General features: G+C 42.2%; 1 long non-coding RNA gene across 1 annotated transcript; it reads right to left on the bottom strand.

The window, feature by feature from the left end:
• Positions 1 to 562: 562 nt before the first annotated feature.
• On the bottom strand, positions 563 to 18,007 carry LOC133382256 (uncharacterized). Its single transcript, XR_009761874.1, has 3 exons — positions 17,472 to 18,007; positions 4,622 to 4,768; positions 563 to 2,158 (listed from the first exon to the last, which is right to left on the bottom strand). It is a non-coding gene; the product is annotated as an uncharacterized LOC133382256 (long non-coding RNA).
• Positions 18,008 to 21,169: the final 3,162 nt, after the last annotated feature.

The raw sequence follows: 21,169 nt of genomic DNA on the forward strand, positions 1-21,169 counted from the left end.
ATTAGCGTGGAATAATGGCCCATTAAACATATTTTGAAGGGATTGATTTCCCAGATAATACGAACATATGTGTGCTTAAGGTTAACACATCATAAAATGCATAAAGATGGTTCTAACCAGGTCAATGGAACTAGATGCTGGTGATACTTATCATGAGTTAATTAGGCTTGACTTTAAAAAAACTGATTGTTTGACAACAACCCCTCTAGGCACAGTTTTAGACACACTCTTTGAGAATCTCACAGCATGGGCTGAATTTTCATCTTGATTGCCTTGTGGATTCACTGCCCAACCAAGCTCACAGCACTGCACTCACTGTCTTTTTCACCCACGTCTTAGGCCTGGTTCACACATGCACACAGCTCTCTGCACTTGATTACTGCATGCTTTCTAACTGTCAGCTGATTGTGGATTGATGCCATTGGAAAGCACAGTATTTGAAGTGATGAGAGGTGAAAGAATCGCTGTATCATAATTTGTGCTTATTTCTGTGATATGTGTACATCTCTTCACTGAATATAACAGTCATCAAATAATGAACTTGCATATGTGAACCGGAACAGTGATGAGAAACCTGTGCAGCTACTGCCCTCCCCTCCCCTTGTCCCTGAGCATTGGTCCTACTAGCTGAAGCTGATGGGAGTTGGAGTCCAACAACATCTGGAGGGACACAAGTTCTCCAGCCCTGCCTTAGAAACATGTAAACAGATAGCAGGATTGCAATAAATTATTTACAGTTATCCCAAGAATGCCAGAAACAGTGATGGCTGAAATCGGAACTACATTTCTGCTCAATGAAGCTTGGACTAACAGGTTACAAATTCAAAAATTAAACCGCTGAGACTTTTATGAGAAAGAGAAATTCTATTATCAGAGTTCAAACATGGGTAATTCAGCATGTTAAATAGGTTCTCTGAACTTTTACATCAACAGAGCAAAGTTGAAGGTGCCTTCAAAAATGAGTAAGAATGTAGAAATGGGGGGGGGGGTGACAGAGAGGGAACGACATACATTTTCTCATCAGGTCATTGAAATGTAGCCAACTTCTCTCCTCCCCGTCTTTCTGAAAGGGAGGCATCAGAGCTTGGGAACCTTTGAAATGCTAGTTGTGAGATGCATGGCAATTTGAATGTTGATGGTACGAGGCCCTCATACACACATTGCAGAATATTCCTTCCCTCTTTTGTTCTCCCACCTTAAGGCAGGTGTTCTGAAGGGGTAACCAGAGATTTATGTGTAAATCATCTGGGGATGGAGAGTCACAGCTCAAATGTATTCAGATGGTTTCCTCCTCCCTTTTCCCAGGGATGCAAAGTATTTGTCCCTCAATTCTTTCTGTCGCAAGAAGCTGAAATCATAGATAGGTCACCTCATCACAGAAACATCTAAGGGAGGGAATCTGCCTGCCATGTGGATTATTTAAATAAACTTCAGGACTGGAAATAAAAGGGTAAGGAGATAGTTCAGAAGAGCAACATCCTGTTTTACATACCTTCTTTGCAGAAAGGGTAACATAGTCTCTAATGGATGCTGTCATAAGATAAAATGGGGCTACATGTTAAAATTAAGGTCCTGGATTGCATTTTGTGAGTTTAGTGAAATGGCTTTGAAATAGATGGGCATGTCTCCAGAAAGACTTGAGCCCAGAACCTCTTTCTTGGAATGAAGGGCAGGGATCTTTCCCCCGTGTTTAATTATTTACATGCTTGTTTATAAATATTAGGAAAGTGTTCATATTGCCACAAGTACATACAGCAAAAGCACATTCTATACCTGGATGCACCAAAGCTCAATTCCATTTCAAACGGCTGGTTGACGTTTTTAATGCCAAGAAGCAAACATTTTGAATCACAGCAAAAAAGAAGAAAAAGCCCCCCTTTTTTTCTTTGACTGAAAATCGTCAATGTTTTCTTCTTAGCATCAATAATTCGACTTTCATTGTTTTTGCCTGAAAATTAACATCTGTCTGTGCGTGTACACACACGCGCACACTTTCCACTTTCACAACAGAAATGCTGTTCAAAATGTCAAGATTTCCCCTGCAGCAAAAATTCCATTTGTCATCAGCTCTATGGGACGGCAACATTGGCAGCGTATAATGGACTCCAGCTGCAAGTTCATAATGTCGACAGATTCCCACACCCTGTTGCTTTCCTTTCTTCCAGGAAAAAAGAAAAGAAATAGAAATTAAATACTAGACTAAAATTCAGAGGACCAATATTGGATATAAGTAACATTAAAGCCAATTAAAGGGACTTCCTTTGGAGTCCCTATTTTCCCGGCACAAATGACATTTTTTTTCATTTACAATATTTATGTACCATCCAAGAACAATGTTGGATGCTGTTACAAATGAAAGAAAACTGCTGCAGCACCCTGTACCTATTCTACCTCACGCTGTGATGAGGTAACAGTGGCTGATTGTGAGATATACAGCTTTTCCACACTCACTAAGATTTAACTTGCCCTTCTATGGCCATTCTTAACTATAAATGTTCCCCAGTTGTATGGCTTCTCTTCATTCAATAATATGCAAGAAATGCCTGCGGAACCCGCTGTGCTCCTTATATCACAGAGATATGCAAAAGACTACAGTGACATCACCCACTGTCTTTGGTCATTTCCACCACTGGCATGTTGCGCCCAGAAGGTTCCCCGTGAGGGAATGATGCCCTCAGACTGAAAAAGATTCTGCACCTCTAAATTAGAGTGTTGGAGTACACCTGGACAGACCCAGGTTCAAATCCCCTTTCAGCCATGAGGTTCACAGGGTGCGGTCTTGGACAAGTCATTCTCTTTTCACCTGACCTACCTCACAGGCTTGTTATGAGTTTAAAAAGCAGAGGGAGGGAGAATCTGGGGGCCTTGAAAAAAGGGTGGGGTATAAATATAATAAATAAATATGCCTGGTGAAGCCTGTCTGTCAATTAAAATGTTGATGTCATTGAGTTTTAAACTAATTTATCATGCAATTAACTGATTACATTTGTATAAATGTGAACCACACACACACACGCACACAAAGTGTTGTCCCATGTCTTGTGTGAATTAGAAAATAGCAGCAGCAGCAGCAAGCAGAGTACCATTTCTATCTAGAGTACCAAATCAGAAGCAGTATATATATCAACGTATAGCCTACTTTCCAATTGCTTTCCTCTCCCTTGCTTTCCCAACTTTTCAGGAATATAGGAAGCTGCCTTTTACTGAGTGAGACACTGGTCCATGTAGCTCAGTATTGTCAGGGCTGACTGGCAGCAGCTCTCCAAGATGTCAGACAGGGAGTCCTTCCAATCCCAGACCTTCCTGTTGATGCCAGGAACTGAACCTAGGGCCTCCTGCATGCAAACCAGATGCCCTACCACCAATAAAGTTATATTTTAAAACATTAGGGTTGCGTGCTGACCTTTGTGTTTGATATCTCCACCTGTAATTCCGTACTATCCTTTTGACTGGGTTTCGAGATCGTCCAGAGAGGCCCTTCTCTTTGTTTTGCCAACATCTGACGTGTCTTTGGCAAGAACTCAAAAAGGGACTTCTTAGCGGTTGCACGCAGACTTTGGGAATTCCCAGTTGAGGAAGGCTCATCTATTCCCCTTGTTGATAGCCTTCCAACACTAGAGGAAAGCCTTTGTATTTAAACAGGCATTTGGTCACTGAGCTGATTTGTTTTTATCTGGTGCTCTGTGTTTTAAGCTGTATTTGTAGTTTAATTATGTTTTTAACTGGCTGCTTTAAAAAAAAAAACTTTTAACCTACTCCTACCTGATTTTTATACGGTTTTATTTTGATATTACTTTTTTATTTGTTTGAGTGATTTTTATCCCGCTCTTCCTCCCAAAGAAGCCTGCATATGTGGTTTGGATATTATCTGTCATGGATTCTATTGTTTGTTAGCTGCCTTTGGCAGGATATATCAGTGCTGGGGTATAAATGAGCTCCCCCTTGACATCCGGCAGGTTCCTATGTTGAGGGGGTTCTGGCGACAGCTGAAAACATTTTTTATTTCGCTGGGCTTTCAAATATTAGTAGTAGCTGTAAACTATACTGGATGGACTGGTATTCAATGCTAGTTCTACTCAGACTGGACCACTGGAGTTAATAGACATGACTAATTTAGGTTCATTAATTTCAGTGGGTCTACTCTGAATAGGACTTAGTTGAATACAACCCTATGTTTATATCTGACTTGACTCTCCAGCACGATTCTTATAATTTAAACAATGGCCGGCAAATCCATTAACTTGTCCAGATCTGAGATGCTATGAGTGAGATTGTTAGATATAATGGTTTTAGTAATTTAGTTGGTGGCTAATAGTTGTATTTCCCATTTATGCCATTTGCTGTTGTAACCCACCCTGTGACCTTAGGGTTAAGGGTGTGATATAAATGTTCCTAATAAATTTAAAAATAAAAAATAAAAAAAATATAAATGGCACAAATAATTCATTTCTTTAATGATTGTGTTTGCACTGTACTGATATCATGAAAACATTACATTTTCATGTTGTTTATCCAAGATTTATCTTAGCTCCTGTCCCAGAAAAAGGAACTCAGAAGCATTCCGACAAGAAGCCCCCTTCCCATAGCCAGTAAAGAACCTTTCACTCATGTTGGTACTCACTATGCAAACCAGAGAGTGGAAAAGAAGGCTCCACTTGTTATTGCTTGCTTCTTCCAATGTGAAATTTCCAGGCAGTTTGGATATCACTTCTTGGTGAATTCCCTCAGTGCCCAAAGCAAGCTCTGCCTGGATCAGCTTCCAGTGTAGCTACATAAAAACAGAAACAATGCTGTTCCATCTAAGAATTAACAGGACTGATGACATTTTATTTTCAGATTAGTTTTCATTTTAGTGTATCTCAGCATAGGAAACTAGCCTCTTAATTCACAAGACAAGCATATCAGAAGAAACAGCTCTTAAACTTACCTGTATTTCCATTATTGTTGTTGCTGTTTGCTGACACTATACTTTACAGAACATAAATCAAACAGACAAGGACCCTGCCCTGAGGAGTATACCATCTAAATCAGGGTCACCAACATGGTACCCACAGGTGCACAGGTGCCCAGACCTCCCCAAACTGAAGTTCATGTCAAAACTACACTGCTAGTGTAGCCATCAGAATAGGTTGCAGTGTGTGCTTGGTTGAGAGATGTGGGTGGGGCCCACAAAACTTCCTCTGGCTTGCAAACAGGCCCATGGGCCCCAAAAGGTTGGTGACTCCTGATCTAAATTAATAAGACTCTTTATGCTACTTTCCTCAATGTTCTCCAAGGAATGCATTTCAATGTGGGATCATCGCTCTTCCAGTTCCACCACCTCCAGCCAATCCAAGACCTCCTTCTTCCTGAAATGGTTCCCACCTCTCTCATAGCCTCTGACATCTGGAACTACCTTCCAGAACACCTGCATGATGCCACCTCTCTGACTTCATCCATTCAACTTGGATGGCTTTAAAAGGTGGTTAGACCAATACATGGATTACGCTGTCAAGTGACTCCTAGCCATGATGGCTGGGTACCACTTCCAGTATTAGAGGCAGTGTGCCTCTGAATACAAGTTGGTGGGGACAGCAATGTTGCACTTGGGCCCTGCTTGTCAGCTTCTCATGGGCACCTGGTTGGCCACTGTGAGAATAAGTTGCTGGACTAGATGGGCCTTTGATCCAGCAAGGCTCTTATGTTCCCAATTTCCTCCTGAAAACCCACCTATTCCATGATGCCTTCAGCTCAACCCCCTCAGGCCCAGGGGTCAAATGCTGCCCTCCAGCCTCTCCACCTGGCCCTTGGGACTCTCCCCAGGCCACACACCCATTAGTCCTACTTCATGCCCTCCTTGAACGCTTTTGCCTGGCTAGAATATGCCCTTGAACTCTGATAATGCCTCTTACTTGCCTGGGTGAGGATAGATAGGGGGAGTTGTTAGTCTGAGTGTCGAAACTAGCCTACCGTGCAAAGGTAAATTGTGCCCGTGTTGTTTCTACATTTCCTTCTCTAGCCCCACCCACCACAGGCATGGGGCCCTTGGAAGATTGCCCACATGGGAATGCAGCCCCTTCATCTGAAAAGGGTTCCCCTCCCTTGCCCTAATCCCTGTGCTCTACTGCAGGAAGAGGAAACCTTTCTTGGGTCAAGAGCCACATTCCTTCAGGGGCAATCTGGCAGCCAGATGGTGATGGTGGGCAGGGCCAAGGCCAACAATAAGCAGGGCCAGAGCCAATAGCAGGTGGGGAAACTCCTTTTCTCTTGATCTTTCTGCCACCTCCTTTCCATTCCCTCTTTCTCTAACTGGCCCTTGGCCCTGCCTCCATGCCTACCAAGCAACGCTCAGGACAGGTCGCTCTTGCCATTGGTCAGAACCTATTGCTTGCAGTGGGTTTCCCCTCCCCCCTCCTTCCACTGTTCCAGCTACTTCAGCTGTCCCCCCAGGCCACACCTCATTTCCTCCCTCCGCCCTACAGCTTGTAAGCCCTCTTGGTAAGGGCCTGTCCTCTTGTACACAGTAAAGGACACATATATTGATAGCACTAGATAAAGAAACCTTTAGAAGTTACACTGCCATATTTACTATGTTCCCCAAGATTGCAAACAATTCTAGAAGTAATATTGTTGGTATAATATTAGTATGATGCAAGACAGTGAAGATTTAAAGCGCTCCAAACTCAGGGGAATTTTATTTTATTTTATTATGAAATGCTAGTAAGCTTGCTTGGGATATTACTGTCATCTGTCCTAATCCTAAATTTCTGTTAGGGCCCAAAGCATCTCATAGAGTTCAATAGGGCCTCAAGGAAGCTGCTTTGTTGTCTAACGGCTAATTCACATTTCATACCCCAATTCCTTCATTTGTTTGTGTACAAAAATTAATAGTTGTGCACAGACATTTTTGTGTAAATAGGGTGCTGCATGACGGGGTGAGCTAGTGCCAAGTCTATTTACAGCTGCACTCCCCTCCCTGCACCTGTATGAACACCGAGATGGCTGCCATCTTGCCAGCATGCCACAGCCCAGTCCAAACACTAACTTTTCTTCATGCAGTCAGGGATCCCTGCACATGATCACCTGGAGGAATTCATTAGTGCAAACCAGCCAGGAGAGAGTACACACACACTTCTTTATAGCTTGTTCACACCTTCAACAACCTATTGTTTCCCATCAAGGGGAGTCTAAGCTACACAAGTGGCAATCAGGATGTGCCTTTGATTATAATACTTCCATCCCAAATTTTCACGGATTTTGTATTGTTTCCTTAATCCTGCATTTTGTTACAGGCCCATATTTCTGTCCCACAACACAGTTACAGATGGATCTTTGCTTTAAGAATTTCACTCCAGAAATAAAGTGATTGTGTTCTATCTATCTAATTTAGTAGATTGGAAATATCTATTATTATATTTGAGCTGTGTTTACTGGCTTGCTGCTTTGTCCTACCTGTTTTCCCCATTTTCCACCCCTCACATTGCAATAAATGGGAGGGAATTAACTACACCACCTCTAGGGCTGGCACATATTTGAAGGCTCCTTTGGAAAGAATGTTGGAGGAAAGACGGACTTAGGATCCTGCAGATCCTTAGGCATCCTGACATGCCCCAAAGAGAGAAGGACAACAGCTCAGTGGCAGAGCACACACTTTGCATGCAGAAGGTTCCAGGCTCAATCCCTGGCATCTCCAGGTAGGGCTGGGAATGTCCCAATTTGAAACCCTGGAAAACCACAGCCATTCAGTATGGGCAATATGAAGTTAGATGGACCAATGATCTGATTTGGTATAAGGTAGCTTCCTACATTCCTGTGATACACCCCAATCCCCTCACTGCCGGCCCAAGTGGAACACCCATGTCATTATATGTGTATGTGTGTGTGTATGTGTCTTCCAGCAGTGGAAGTGCTGGCATTTTGCAGCATTTAGCAGCCACTCAGCCAATTTTTGTCCAGCTTTAGGATTGCATCCTTAATCTAGGAGACAGGTTTGTACTATTGGCTTGCAACCCAAGACCAACATTTCAGTGTGTGTGGCTTTTTGGAAAAATGATGCAATCCATTTAGAACATGGAATTAAGCTATTTTGACAAGAAGATCATTCAATCTGCATAACAATACTTTCCTTTCTGTTACAGATGTTAAGGGGGGAAAGCTACGTTCTTATAATTTTATTTAACTGGAAAGGAATCTAGCGGATTCTTCACTTTCCCAGTTCTGCATTCTTAATAAAAGCAGGAATCAGGCAGTTATTTCTACAGATGAGTGCATAAGCCTTTACTTCACGCTAAGAAGACTGCAAGCATCCTTGCAGACACCTCCCACATTTTCTTCAGGTTCCAGGATTACTGGTGCCTATTGCAGAGCAAATCTTTTGGAAGACTGCAAGCTGCTAGGCATCAAGTTAATCATTAGAAGACCTACCATAAATGTAGAGTTTATGGAAAGTTTAGTTTATGATGGGGGATGGGAAGCGGGGGGTTGCAATAAAGATTTATGACTACAATGAATGACTTGCTCTAACCTTGACACTGTTTACCCAAGGAGAGGCTGGTTTAATTGCCCAAATTGCCTTTGATTGGGTGAGTGCTTGGGAACCCAGAAACACACTGATTTCAGAAGAAACAGGAAAGAGGGACACTATTGGTTCATGGAAAGATAACTAATTACCAGATAGGTTACTGGCTGGCTCCGAAAGAGATCACAGACAAAATGTTCTGAATCCTGTACTTTTACAACACAGTGCAGTGAGTACATAGTGCAATAGGAAGGTAAGAACATAAGAAGGGCCCTGCTGGACAAGGCCCATGTTTTCACAGTAGGCAACCAGATACCCACGGGAAGCTCACAAGCCTGTTTGTACTGAGGACCTGCTTGTACTGTCACATTCCTCTGTTCTGTTGTGCATGGGATATATTACTGCACAGAGAAAAGGTAGTGTAAACCAGGCTGTACAAAGAAGGAGTCAGCTGCCATGTCAGTGTTTGCTGCAGGAAAAATGAAGCCCCAATCACAGAAATGGCTGACAGACCCCATGTGTTCAGTTTAGTTCTCTCACTAGTCTTTTTCCATGTGAATACTTACTGTGAACCCATCGGTTCTCGCGCATCATCCACAAAATGTGGCAGCGCAGTGAGGAAAGCCATATCCTGGAGAATGCTGTGCAACACCATGCCATCATACCAAGGCTTTCCTCCCCTTAACATCCCCACCCTCGATGTATGAAAGGGAAGTCCTATATTTGTTAACACTGGACAAATTGTTCTTATGACAATCTCACTGCATTAATCCCACCCAGGGTTTATTTTAATAGGAGGCACTGATGGTCCTTCTGGACTCTTTGCTGCATATACATGCGTGTACAATAACACCATTCTGTTCTGGCATATTAGCCAAGCAATATTTCTATCCCCATGTAGGGATGGGTGAGAATTTCAATTCAGTTCGCATTTCAAGCAGAATTTATCAAATTCGCAATTTCCAAAACAGTATGAGAACTGAAACACAGCCACCCTTCGAAATTCACATTTATTAGAATTTTGGGATGCAGTTTGCCAATTAAACAACATTTACAAAAATGCATATATTAGGGGAAAGTGTGCATAAAAATGAAAACATGAGTGAAAATAACATGCAAAAAGGCATGAAATGATGAGAAGTGGCTTGCAAAAATGTGTACGTTTGTCAAAACTGCCTACAAAAATGTGTTTATTTTGAGAAATTCACACTAAAATGGTAGAGAATTTTCATGAGGAATTTAAAAAAAATATATTTGCAGATCGCTGTAGAAATGTAGAGAACTGAATTTAAGATTGGAAAAATGGGATATGGAGACAACTAAAACAGACGGATCTTTCCATCCTTATCCCCATGTAATAAAAGTGGTTAAGGATAGTCTTGCAACCTGAAAATAATGCTACTTCAGGGAAAGACAGCTGCTGATTCACGTTGTAGGACAGTGTTTCCCAAAGTGTAGTATGCATACCCCTGGTGGTACGCAAAAGGGTTTCAAGGGGTACGCGGCCGAATGGTTTTTTTTGTACTTTATCATTGGGTTTTAGCGGCAAAAAACGTGCGTGTTTTCTTTTAAGAGAAAATACAGTTCTTGTGATTTCTCCAGTTTCTCACACAATCATGTGAGGGAAGATCAATATAATAACAGTGGCTTATCCCGATGTTATTCAACGCGTAGTCTCTTTCACTCTCAATGCATTCCTTGTCTTTTCGTGTACCCCTCCAGTTTCTCATAAGACTCAGACTCCCTCGCAATGACTTTGGCCACCAGAAAACGCTTCTACAAACAGACAGATGGCACCACAAAGATATTTATGTGTAAGCTCGACTACAAATATGTTCATACCGGGAAGCGGGGAAGTGGGTTTTTTCCTCTATCTTCAGCCCTGCAGCGGCCATCTTGCCAGCCACTTCCCTCTTGGGGAATCTCCCGCTCTTCGGCTGCAGAGCGGTTTTCCCCCCCATCCTGCCTGGCCTGCCCGCTCATCAGTTGTGAATTTTAGGCGGGAGGTTTGAATCCCCTGCCTGCTCTTGGGCTGCGTGTCTGAGTAGCTTCCCAGGCAGGATGGGGGAAAAACCACTCTGCAGCCAAACAGTGGGAGATTCAAACCTCCAGCCCAGGCAAGCGCTGCCTCTGTAAACCTGCTGCATGATTTTTGGCAGGAGTTTCCAGTTTTGGGGGGTCCCCTCGGGGTCTCCAGCTAACTTACCTTAATCTCCAGACTCTCAGCTTCAATTTAAAAAAAACACCTAAGTTTCTAGGTCATCTGGTTCCTGAGATATACACTCTTTATTTCCATAATGGTTTTTTTGTTTGAATAATAGTTATTTTAATTATTAGTATATGAATTATTTCTATATTTTTGAATATATATTTTTGTTATAGAAATATTATTTCTATTATTAAAATGTTTATTACTTACTTTGTTTTTTTTTTTTATAAACATTTCATATAAAATTATAGGAATTACGAATGTGTTATAATACCTTACCCCTCTCCCAATTATTTTTTGTGAAAGTTGGGTACGTCGGTAAAATCAATGTCTCAAACGGGGTACGCGCATATTGAAAGTTTGGGAAACACTGTTGTAGGAGATACGAACTCCAGTGTTGGGGGTGGGAGGGATCATCAGAGAGGGAAAAACTGTGTTTGCAGTGATGGAGTCCTATAAATGGTTATGGGTAGGCACAGTGGTGGGGCTTGTGGCATGCCTTGTTGTGATGGGTACCCTATTTGCTGTCTGTGACACTGGCACAAGTTCTGTCTCCACGGCAAACTAAGTGGGAGAATGGCACTTCCCAGAGGCACGAAAAAGTTTTATCAGCAACTGGACTTAGTGGTCAGAGTGTTAGGGGACAGTAATTCCAACACAACAAGAGCACTGAGCATGTTGTTCAATGGTAGCTGCATAACTACTGCCTCTGGGGTCTATAGAGCCATCTATAGAATGGTTGTACCAATATTTTTGTGTCCGAGTCTTTCAGCAAGCGCTTTACCATTTCTTACCTTAAGATATCCTGGTCCTAATGCCTTGGCTTGTTTGCTACAACACTAGCAAAAGCAATAGCTAAGATGAGTACCCTCTGACACCGGCAGGTAGAGCGAAGTCACTTGTCTCTCTCCAGCTTGCCCGGCAGGGTAGGGAACTTTTTCAGTCCGAGGGGCACCTTTCTTTGTAAGGAAGCTTCTGGGGGCCTCGAGCCAGTGGTGTGGGCAGAGCTTGGAAAAGTTACTTTTTTGAACTACAACTCCCATCAGCCCCAGCCAGCATGGCCACTGGATTGGGCTGATGGGAGTTGTACAGTGCCAGATTTAGGCATAAGCTAAACAAGCTACAGTTTAGGGCCTCACAATCCGCAGGGGCCTCAAAAAATTTCAGATTGTTTTGGGGGGGGCTTTTAAAATTTTAAGTGTACTGAATATATATATATATGGTGTAATTTTTTAACAAAGGGCCTCCAAGCTTTATATAGCTTAGGGCCTCACCAAGTCTAAATCCGGCACTGGAGTTGTAGTTCAAAAAAGTAACTTTTCCAAGCCCTGGGTGTGAGTGGGCAAAGGCAAAAGTGGGCAGATCAATGCATGTGCCTCTTTGTCTTTGCACAGTACAGCAAGCTACGTTTCAGCCACTCAAAAGTCAGAGATTTCTACCCAACACACACGTCTCTCGCTATCATTCACCCAGGCAAGCAAGAGGCATTATCACAATCCAAGGGCACATTCTAGGCAGGCTGTGGAGCAGAGCTGCTGGGGAGTGTGGCATAGGGAGGGGTGTGTGAGTCGTGAGGGCCAGATAGAGAGACCCACAGGGACACAGTTGACCCCCCAAGACTGAGGTTCCCCACCCCTGCCTTAAGCTATATTGGGTATATGGATAATTTGAAAGCTTGGCTCAGATAAGACAGATAAGCCAGCTTACACTGCCTATACTCGTGTGAATTTCATCTGGTGTATATGTTTCAGGCTGAGAATTGCTTGAGTGACAGGCATACCGATTTTAAAAAGCTGAAATGATGCAGAGCTCCCTAATCCAAACAAAAGAACATGTTTGTGCCTTGGAATGTTCAAAGTCCTTCAATTATATTGGCTTTGCAACCCTATAAAGGTAGATCAGTATCATGAGCCTTATATTGCAGAGGAGAAAGCTGAGGCTGAGAAATAGCGTGTCAGCAGACATCATCTAGTGAGTTCTGACAGAGATAAGATGTGAAGATATCCTGGTTCACAGTTCAGTCTTTTAACCACTTTAGTTTGCTAGCTCCCAGTAGAGGTCCAGATGCTGTTTCCTTTTTGTAAACACAAGCAAGTGCAGACTGAGGCTGTTCTCAGGTATAGACAGGGCCAGGGGGGCAGTGACCCACCCCAATAAGTAGTTTCCCCCTCCCTGCTCTCCATTGCTGGATTCTGTAATTCCTTGATGCAAAGGCCCTTTTCACATGCAAATTATAACTGAATCATAAATTGGAAATTAAAATAGAGCTGTAATGCTATGCAGGCATACATAAAAGTTAATTCCATCAAAATTAATTGGACTTACTTCGAAGAAAATATGTTTAGGATGGAAGCATGAATATGAAATATACCATTATCTTTCAGAAATCTAACATGTGGGACAACACATCCCATTCCCCAGAAGGCACATTGCCTCCCTCCCAAATTATTCTTTTTCCTGTCGATTCCACATATCTCATGTAAAGACACACGGCCAAGTCAGATGTGTGAACCAGCCCTTATTCTCACTGTTTTTTTCAAGTGCTTCTTCCAGAAGTTCCCATACAGAACTAAATCATGAAGCAGTGAGAAAAGCTGCCTTCTGGACAGGTGTTTCTGTGAAAATCCCTGTACTGAGGGTTCTTGAGAGTCCTTCCTCCTTAGATGGCAATATAATGGACGTAGGGGAAGGTGAGTTAAGGTTGAGATGATAAGCCCGTTGCCATAGTAAGGGACTTTTCCTCAGAGTCTGAATTCTCATGGGAATAAAGCCAAGCTGCCCTAACTTGATCTAACACTTCCTCCTGGTTCACTGAAGAGATGTTTATAAACCATTTACAGAGCCATGCGCCTGTGTCAAATATTTCATCCAACATCTTATGTCATTGCTATGCTGCAGAGAAAGGATAGGAAAGCAACCAACAGATAAATGCATATTTCTGCCCTGTGTACACTCTCATGCTCTGTTTATGGCTGCTGTTACCTGTGACTGTCGTATCATTCCATGAAGAAAAAAAACCTGCACACACGGACATCATCAACAGACAGACACATGGACATTAGAGCAACCCTCTTCATTGGGGCCTACACAGACTTTCACTACAAACACACATAATTTACACATATAATTGGCAAGAAGGTCAGCAAGAAGAGAGAACAGAATATTATGTCCAATGTACATATGTAATGTAATGTGTCTTCCCTCATACTCAAGTCTCCTGAGGTACCGTGCAGATTGCAAAGCTGGACCCACAGACGGACCCAAGCTTCAAAATGGGATGATAAAAAGGCAGCCTTCCCCAGCTGCTGCCCTCCAGATGTTTTGGACTACAACACCCATGAGCCCCTGCCAGCATGGCCTTCAGCTGTTGGGTAAGGCTCATAAAAGAGGTCAGTGCCCAGCAGCTCAAAGAAAGAAAGAAAGAAAGAAAGAAAGAAAGAAAGAAAGAAAGAAAGAAAGAAAGAAAGAAAGAAAGAAAGAAAGAAAGAAAAAGTATGTCCTTTGGCCACCATACTCTGTGCCTAACTACTACATGGGTGACCAAAGGTCACCTAGTACTCCAACTCTAGCCTAGGGTCTGGACTGCCAACCTAGAAGTCTTCTACAGCCGGAGATTAACCCATTCAACACAGCCTGCAGTGTGTCATAAGTAGAAAACAGGAACATTGCACAAATATATCTATGTGTAGAGTAAATAGGTTATGTAATATGTGATACAAAGGCTATACCTGGTTGCTCCTCCAATCCTTCTCACCCTGCCTGGAGCCCAGAAAACAGAAACTGTGGGAAAACAGCTTAAGTACAGAAGGCAAGTGCAACAGACAGGGCCTTCTCTATGGTGGCCCCCCAAATATAGAACTCCCTCCATAACTGCATGGAGCACCAAAACTGAATTTAAAAAACTGATTTATTTCATACTGCTTTTTCTTATATAAGGTCTTTTAATGCTGGAGGTTATGAAAATGTTTTAGTATTACTAGTTCACCAGATTCTGTGCTGCTCAGCTGAATCATCCACCCCACCTAGTCTTGCATTTACTAGCAGTGCAGTGCCCACGGATAAGGCAAAAAGAAGCAGAAAATTGCTATTAGAATGCAGGGAAGCAACCCTTGTTTCTTGGTGTAAATGTTTTCAAAGGATCAGATAGCTAGTTTATTTATTTATTATTTAATTTGTATCCCGCCCTTCCTCCCAGCAGGAGCCCAGGGCGGCAAACAAAGCGCTAAAAACACTTTAAAACATCATAAAAACATCTTAAAATACATTAAACCAAAACAGGGTTAAAAACATTTTAAAAAACAACTTTAAAAAAGGGTTAAAAACGTTATTAAAAAACATATTGAACAATTCTAACACAGATGCAGACTGGGATAGGTCTCAACCTAAAAGGCTTGTTGAAAGAGGGAAGTCTTCAAAAGGCACCGAAAAGATAGCAGAGATGGCGCCTGCCTAATATTCAAAGGGAGGGAATTCCACAGGGTAGGTGCTGCAAGGCCTGCTAGGAATTATTACTAAAAACAGAAAAGAAATGATTTATTCTTTCTATCAGCAATGTGCTTCAGCACTGTTTTGGTCACAATCAGTTTTATAATAGTGTATACAGTAGAATAATGTACACACATCTTTGTTTCAATTATAGCCTTTTGCAAGAAGATAATGATTATGTTCATATATAATATATAATTTATGGAGAATAGCTACTGTGTAGGGTTTCAGGAAAAGACTATCACTTGGACAGAGATGAAGGCTTATGCTTAGTGGAAGTGTTTAAAAATTGGCTTATTTTGTTGAAGCAAAGAAATGGCTTTGTTTGGCTAGTCAAACTGAAACTGCCCTGATCTATATCACTGAGTAGAATATCTCAATGGAGGCCAGCCTCAGTAATTCAAATTTTCATTCCAGATTTCAGTTACAGGTGGGCATTCTGCTACCACTGAAACATAAACCATCAAATAGTTCCTGAAGATTATTAGAACTAGAGTGAGTACCCAAAAAAAACAACAGATGCGCAGTACAATGCATGTTCCACTATTCAAGGAATGCAACCCTTAGAGGCTCATGGGCACATTTGCAAACTGGGGAACATAAAACATAAGAAAAGCCCTGCTGGATTGGGCCCAAACCCCATCTAGTCCAGCTTCCTGTTCTCACAGTGGCCAACCAAATGCCTATGGGAAGCCCACAAGCAAGACCCAAGTGCAACAGCTCTCTCCCCATTTGTGATTCCCAGAAAATGATATTCAGAGAGGCATACTGTCTCCGACAGTGGAGGAACAACATACCATTGCGGCTAGAAACTGTCATGGGCACCACACACACACTTCAACCAAGCACATTCTACAGCCTGTTTTACTGGATACAATACTGGCTTCTTTCAAGACAAATTTCAGGAGGAGGAGAGGCAATGGACCCTCTGTGGAGTGCCACATTGACAACCACTACCCTATATCTATGGTGAGAGTACATTTAATTCTTCTAGCTAAGGTTAGCTTTTTCTCTTTTTTCACACTTTTCATTGTCTGCATAGGTTTCTAAACCCAAAGTAAGTGGGTCATAGAGTAAGAAAGAAAACCAATCCTCTAGCTCAGGAAGGCTTTTCATTGCCCCTCCAATGCTGTGATTTGCTGTCTTGTATTGTTTCACTTGCTGATTGGTTCATGGCACAGTATTGTACTCTGTTGTATATTTTATTTTAATATGTTGTTTGCTGCTTTGGGGTCCTTTTGGTTGAAAAGAGGTATATAATTAAATTGTAACGATGATGATAATCAGTGCTTTTTTGGTAAAAAAATGAGGTGTCAGTAATCATATCTAGATAAAATTGCCATGGGTGCTAGCACAAAATGGCTGCCATAGACAGTAAAAAAAGTCTGTACTGGTGAGTACTGTCACAAAAAAAGACCTGATGATAATAATACTCTTCTATGGGTTATAAAAACATAAGAGCCCTGCTGGATCAGCCACTAAAGGTCTATCTGCAGTATCCTGTTCTCACAGTGGCCAACCAGGTGTCTATGAAATCCACAAGAACAGCACTTTCCCCACAACTAGTACTCAAAGATACACCAGCCGAATCCTGAGGTCAATCCTGACTTGAACTCAGCAGAGTTTGATCATACAAAGCCCTGCTGGACGAGAACTCTGAATCCAACCCAGTGGGACTTCCTCCCAAATAAGCGTGCATGGGGCAGCAGTCTTAAAAGGGTAGAGGGGCATTGCAAATAACAGAGCTCATACAATATCCTTCCAGAACATATTGCATTCCATAAAGTCATTGACTGGCCACTGCAACATGATGATCAGGTGCCAAGATTTTGCAGCACCTGCAAATTTATCTCCAGCACCTGCAAGTCATACAGACTTTGGCCCTTACTACAGAGAGCTGGAATGGAGGTGGTATTAAGGACTTGGGCATGCTGAGGTAACAATGATAGACCATGTGAAAAACAATTGCTCATGATGTGAATTTGTGGGAAGATGAGAGGGAAGAAGGCATAAACTTCTTGTTTCAAATACTAAATACTAAACCAGACCAGATTAAACACATAGCAAGTGTTGATTGCAGCAAACTGTTTACTAATTGAAATGTAAGTGGCCAAAAAAGAAATCAGTTGATGGGCAAATAGGCTTTGCGCAATGCTTTTTGAAAGACATTTTCACTGGTGGGTTTTTTAAACTTTCATAAAAATACAGATTACAACATATAGTGATATTGTGGTGAATGCATTTTAACAGCAAATGTGATTAAAGAAATACAGCACTTACATTTAACAATGATCTTCTCCATCAGCAGTTACACTGCTAGTAATTGGAACAGTTCCATTCTTTGTGTACTTTTGTGTTTCTCACCAGTTTATGAGCAACATGTTTTCCCCCATTCTTAAGATAAACCTCACATTAAGCCTTACACCTTTAGTTCCCTTTTTATTGGTTGCCTCTTTTGTACAGCACCGCTGGGCAGTTTTTGGTATATCTTCTGTAATTCTAATTGTAAGGAGTGATTTGCCTTCCTTTTTTAAAAAATCAGGTATTCTCTGTTTTGTTTGGGGAGTATTACCCATCTCCTTTAATTCCAAAACAGCTTTCTTGGACAGAATGGTGGTAACAACAGCAGCAGTTGAAAAGTGCTTGGCCAAACAAACAAAAATCCTTGTCAATTTAAGCCATTTTGCAGCTTTTCTGTAGGCATTCCTTTTGCATTTCTTTTAGCATTTGGCATTATGCATACACCTCAGTTCCTTAAGCTGCTGACAACTCAGACTGAAATGTAGGACTTCCTGTCACTCACAGAGAGGAAGAGTGCATGGAGATTCTTGCTTGCACTCTGATTGGTTCTTGCATTCCAGTAGAATCTTCCTGTTGGTCTTTAGGGCTGTCTGTTTATGAAGGTGGGACAACAAATTGTTTGCAGCAGGAGAAGGAATTGCATGCATACTGGACCACTCCATAATCATATAGGCAAAGGGAAAAGGCAACGGATTGAAGGAATGCGTGGAATCCTCCAAGGAGATGAAAACAAGCTAACTCTCTTCCCTTGACCTCCAAAGTACTCTCTTATTTATTATGCATTTAACAAGGCAGGGTTAGATTCTGTCCCTCCTTCCATACCCTCTAGCACCACAAACCATACAACAGCCTAGATATGGGGAAATTTCCCAGGCTCTTTTCTGGCATCTTTCTATTCTAAGATACAAAGTTATTCAAGTGAGCACTTAATATCTCCTCAAATTTTCCTCATATTTAACATATTTAGCTTGCGTTTATTTCAATGGGGTCCAGTCTTGTCAATCAGTAAGCATTCCCAGCTTCCAGCTGGGCCTTCAGACAGGTCTGATTGTTTTCAAAGGTTATTCTTGTCATTTGTTTTAGTATAGTCTTTCCCAACCTTTGGGTCACCGGATGTTGTTACGACTACAGCTCCCATCAGCCCCAGCCAGCATGGCCAATGGTCAGGAATGATGAGGATTATAGTCCAGCAACAGCTGGGGACCCAAACGTTGGGAAAGGCTAACCCCTTTCGGTGTGGGGATCTGAACAATACATTTTGGAGGGGTCAGTGTGAAAGAGATGTTTGAGGGGGAGAATTTGAGTTTACTAAGAAGGGACATAGGATTGGTCAGTGGAGTCCATGTCCTCATATTGAAGAAAGAAACTGAGGGCATATACACACTATGTGTGATAATGTGCATGCAGTGTGATGTATGTGCCTTTTTGGGTGCTGTACACACAATGTCATCCCCATGTCATCCCTGTCCCGCTCTGTTTGCTGATCTAAAGCGCATTCTGCTGGAATGGTTATAATCTTTTTTGCGCCGAGAATGCACTTCTCAAGCGCTTGCTGCATATATGTGTACACAGAGAACGCTTTCCTAAGTCACCAGACCTTCTGACGTTGCAGCACTGTGCTATCCCCTCCCCAATGTTTAACTTATTTATAAATGAAACAGGCAAAATATGAAGCAGTATGGTAACTTAGTTGCTTCTGTATGTTATTAATTAATTAAATTAATTAATTAATATCCTGCCCAGGACAGCAAACAAAAACACTAAAAGCATTCTAAAACATCTTAAAAATAAAAGACTTCAAAACATATTAAAACAAAACATTTTTAAAAGAAGTCTTTAAAAGCAATTCCAACACATAAGATGCGGACTGGGATAAGGTCTCTACTTCAGAGGCTTGTTGAAAGAGGTCTTCAGTAGGCACCGAAAAGGTAACAGAGATGGCGCTTGTCTTATTTATTTATTTATTATTTTATTTATATCCCACCCTTCCTCCCAGTAGGAGTCCGGGACAGCAAACAGATATCCCTTAATATTTAAGGGTAGGTGCCACAACACTAAAGTTCTGCTTCCTGTGTTATTCAGAAAGGACCTCCTCATAAGATGGTATCTGCAGGAGGCCTTTGCACCAGCTGCAGCTTCTGGACCAACCTCAAGGGCAGTCCCACATAAAGCACATTACAGTAATCCAGCCTGGAAGTTACCAGTACATGGACAACAGTGGCAGGCTATCTCGGTCCAGAAACAGCCGCAGCTGCCTTACCAGCCAAAGCTGGTAAAAGGCACTCCTAGCCACCTGGTTAGGTCACCTGGGCCTCTAGCAACAAAGTTGGATCCAGGAGCACCCCCTGACTATGAACCTGCTGTTTCAGCAGGAGTATGACCCCATCCAAAGCAGGCAATGGACCAATTATCCAAACTTGCCTCCATCTTGCTGGGATTCAGACTTGTATATCCCTGTATATCAGTATATCAACACATCAGTTTCCAGCCACTTTCTTTTGAAAGATTGCAATAAAGAAATAGCTCAGTGGAAACAATAATTGAGGGGAGGGAGGGTTGAAAACACATCTACCTGTGTGTGACAACCCGTATAGTAGCCGCCGCTTTAGATTATGTTATTGCATAAAGGTGTGTACAACTGCAAACCGGCTGGTCAAATGCGCACTATGAAAAAATGACCCCTGTGGATTTCAAAGGCTATGTGTATACACAGCCTGAGTGAACAGAAAAGGGCACTTTACTGAAGGAGAGGTGTGAGTTCACTGGTGGGGAATCAGAGCTGGGGGGGGAGGGGGATTCCTCCACCACTTTATAGGTTTTTTAAATGCCCTGGCTTTTGGTTGCAGCTTCTCCTAAGGCCTGGAACAGGACTGAATGAACTCTAGCAGCAGGTGCCAACTTCCTGAGAGAACAGCCTCATTGTGAGGCTTCCAGGAGTGAAGGCCAAACCCTTAACTCTATCTTGTCTCTGGGATGAGGCCTTTAAAAATGAAACTTCACTTCCATGCCCAATGGTAGCCAGTCACTCCTTTCCTCATGAAGAATTCCCCTCAGAAAAATGGAGAGTGTAGACCAGTGGTCCCATTAATTAACAGACCAAACCCAAACATGCTTATTTGCATTATATCAGTGGGCCATAGAACTATGGGTAGGACTGCAGGGTAAGAGAAATTTGGGGGCTGCAATGTCTAAAACAAGATCACTTTCTGTTCAATAGCATAGCAAATATATCTCTTCTAGTCCCCCAACATATCTACCCCACCCCCACCCGCTAGAGATAGTGGCTGCTTTCACACTGCACTTTACTCCTTATTCTGACAATTTCTTACCTGGTAATTTGGGCATTGTATTTGACTTTTCACACAACATACCAGCTAGTTCTGGAATTCTAGTGGAATATAGTGCAAGTTTAGTGCTAATTTTTGTGATAAATAATACCAGAAATAATGTGTTTGCAAGCTTGGGAAACTGGAAAATTGTGGGGTTTTTTCACTAGCTACAGCTGCTCACATGACAGGCATCCCAGCATGCAGTGCATTTCTGCCCTTTAGGTGAACGGGTTTTGTTTTGTTTTGCCTGACAAAAATTGTACCAGTATTGCGGGGTAGGTGTGGGTAGCAGCAGCATTCCCCCCCCCACACACACAGACACCCTGTGTCTATACAACTAAAAACAAA

The sequence above is a fragment of the Rhineura floridana genome, chromosome 3, assembly GCF_030035675.1.
Source record: "Rhineura floridana isolate rRhiFlo1 chromosome 3, rRhiFlo1.hap2, whole genome shotgun sequence".
NCBI lineage: Eukaryota > Metazoa > Chordata > Lepidosauria > Squamata > Rhineuridae > Rhineura > Rhineura floridana.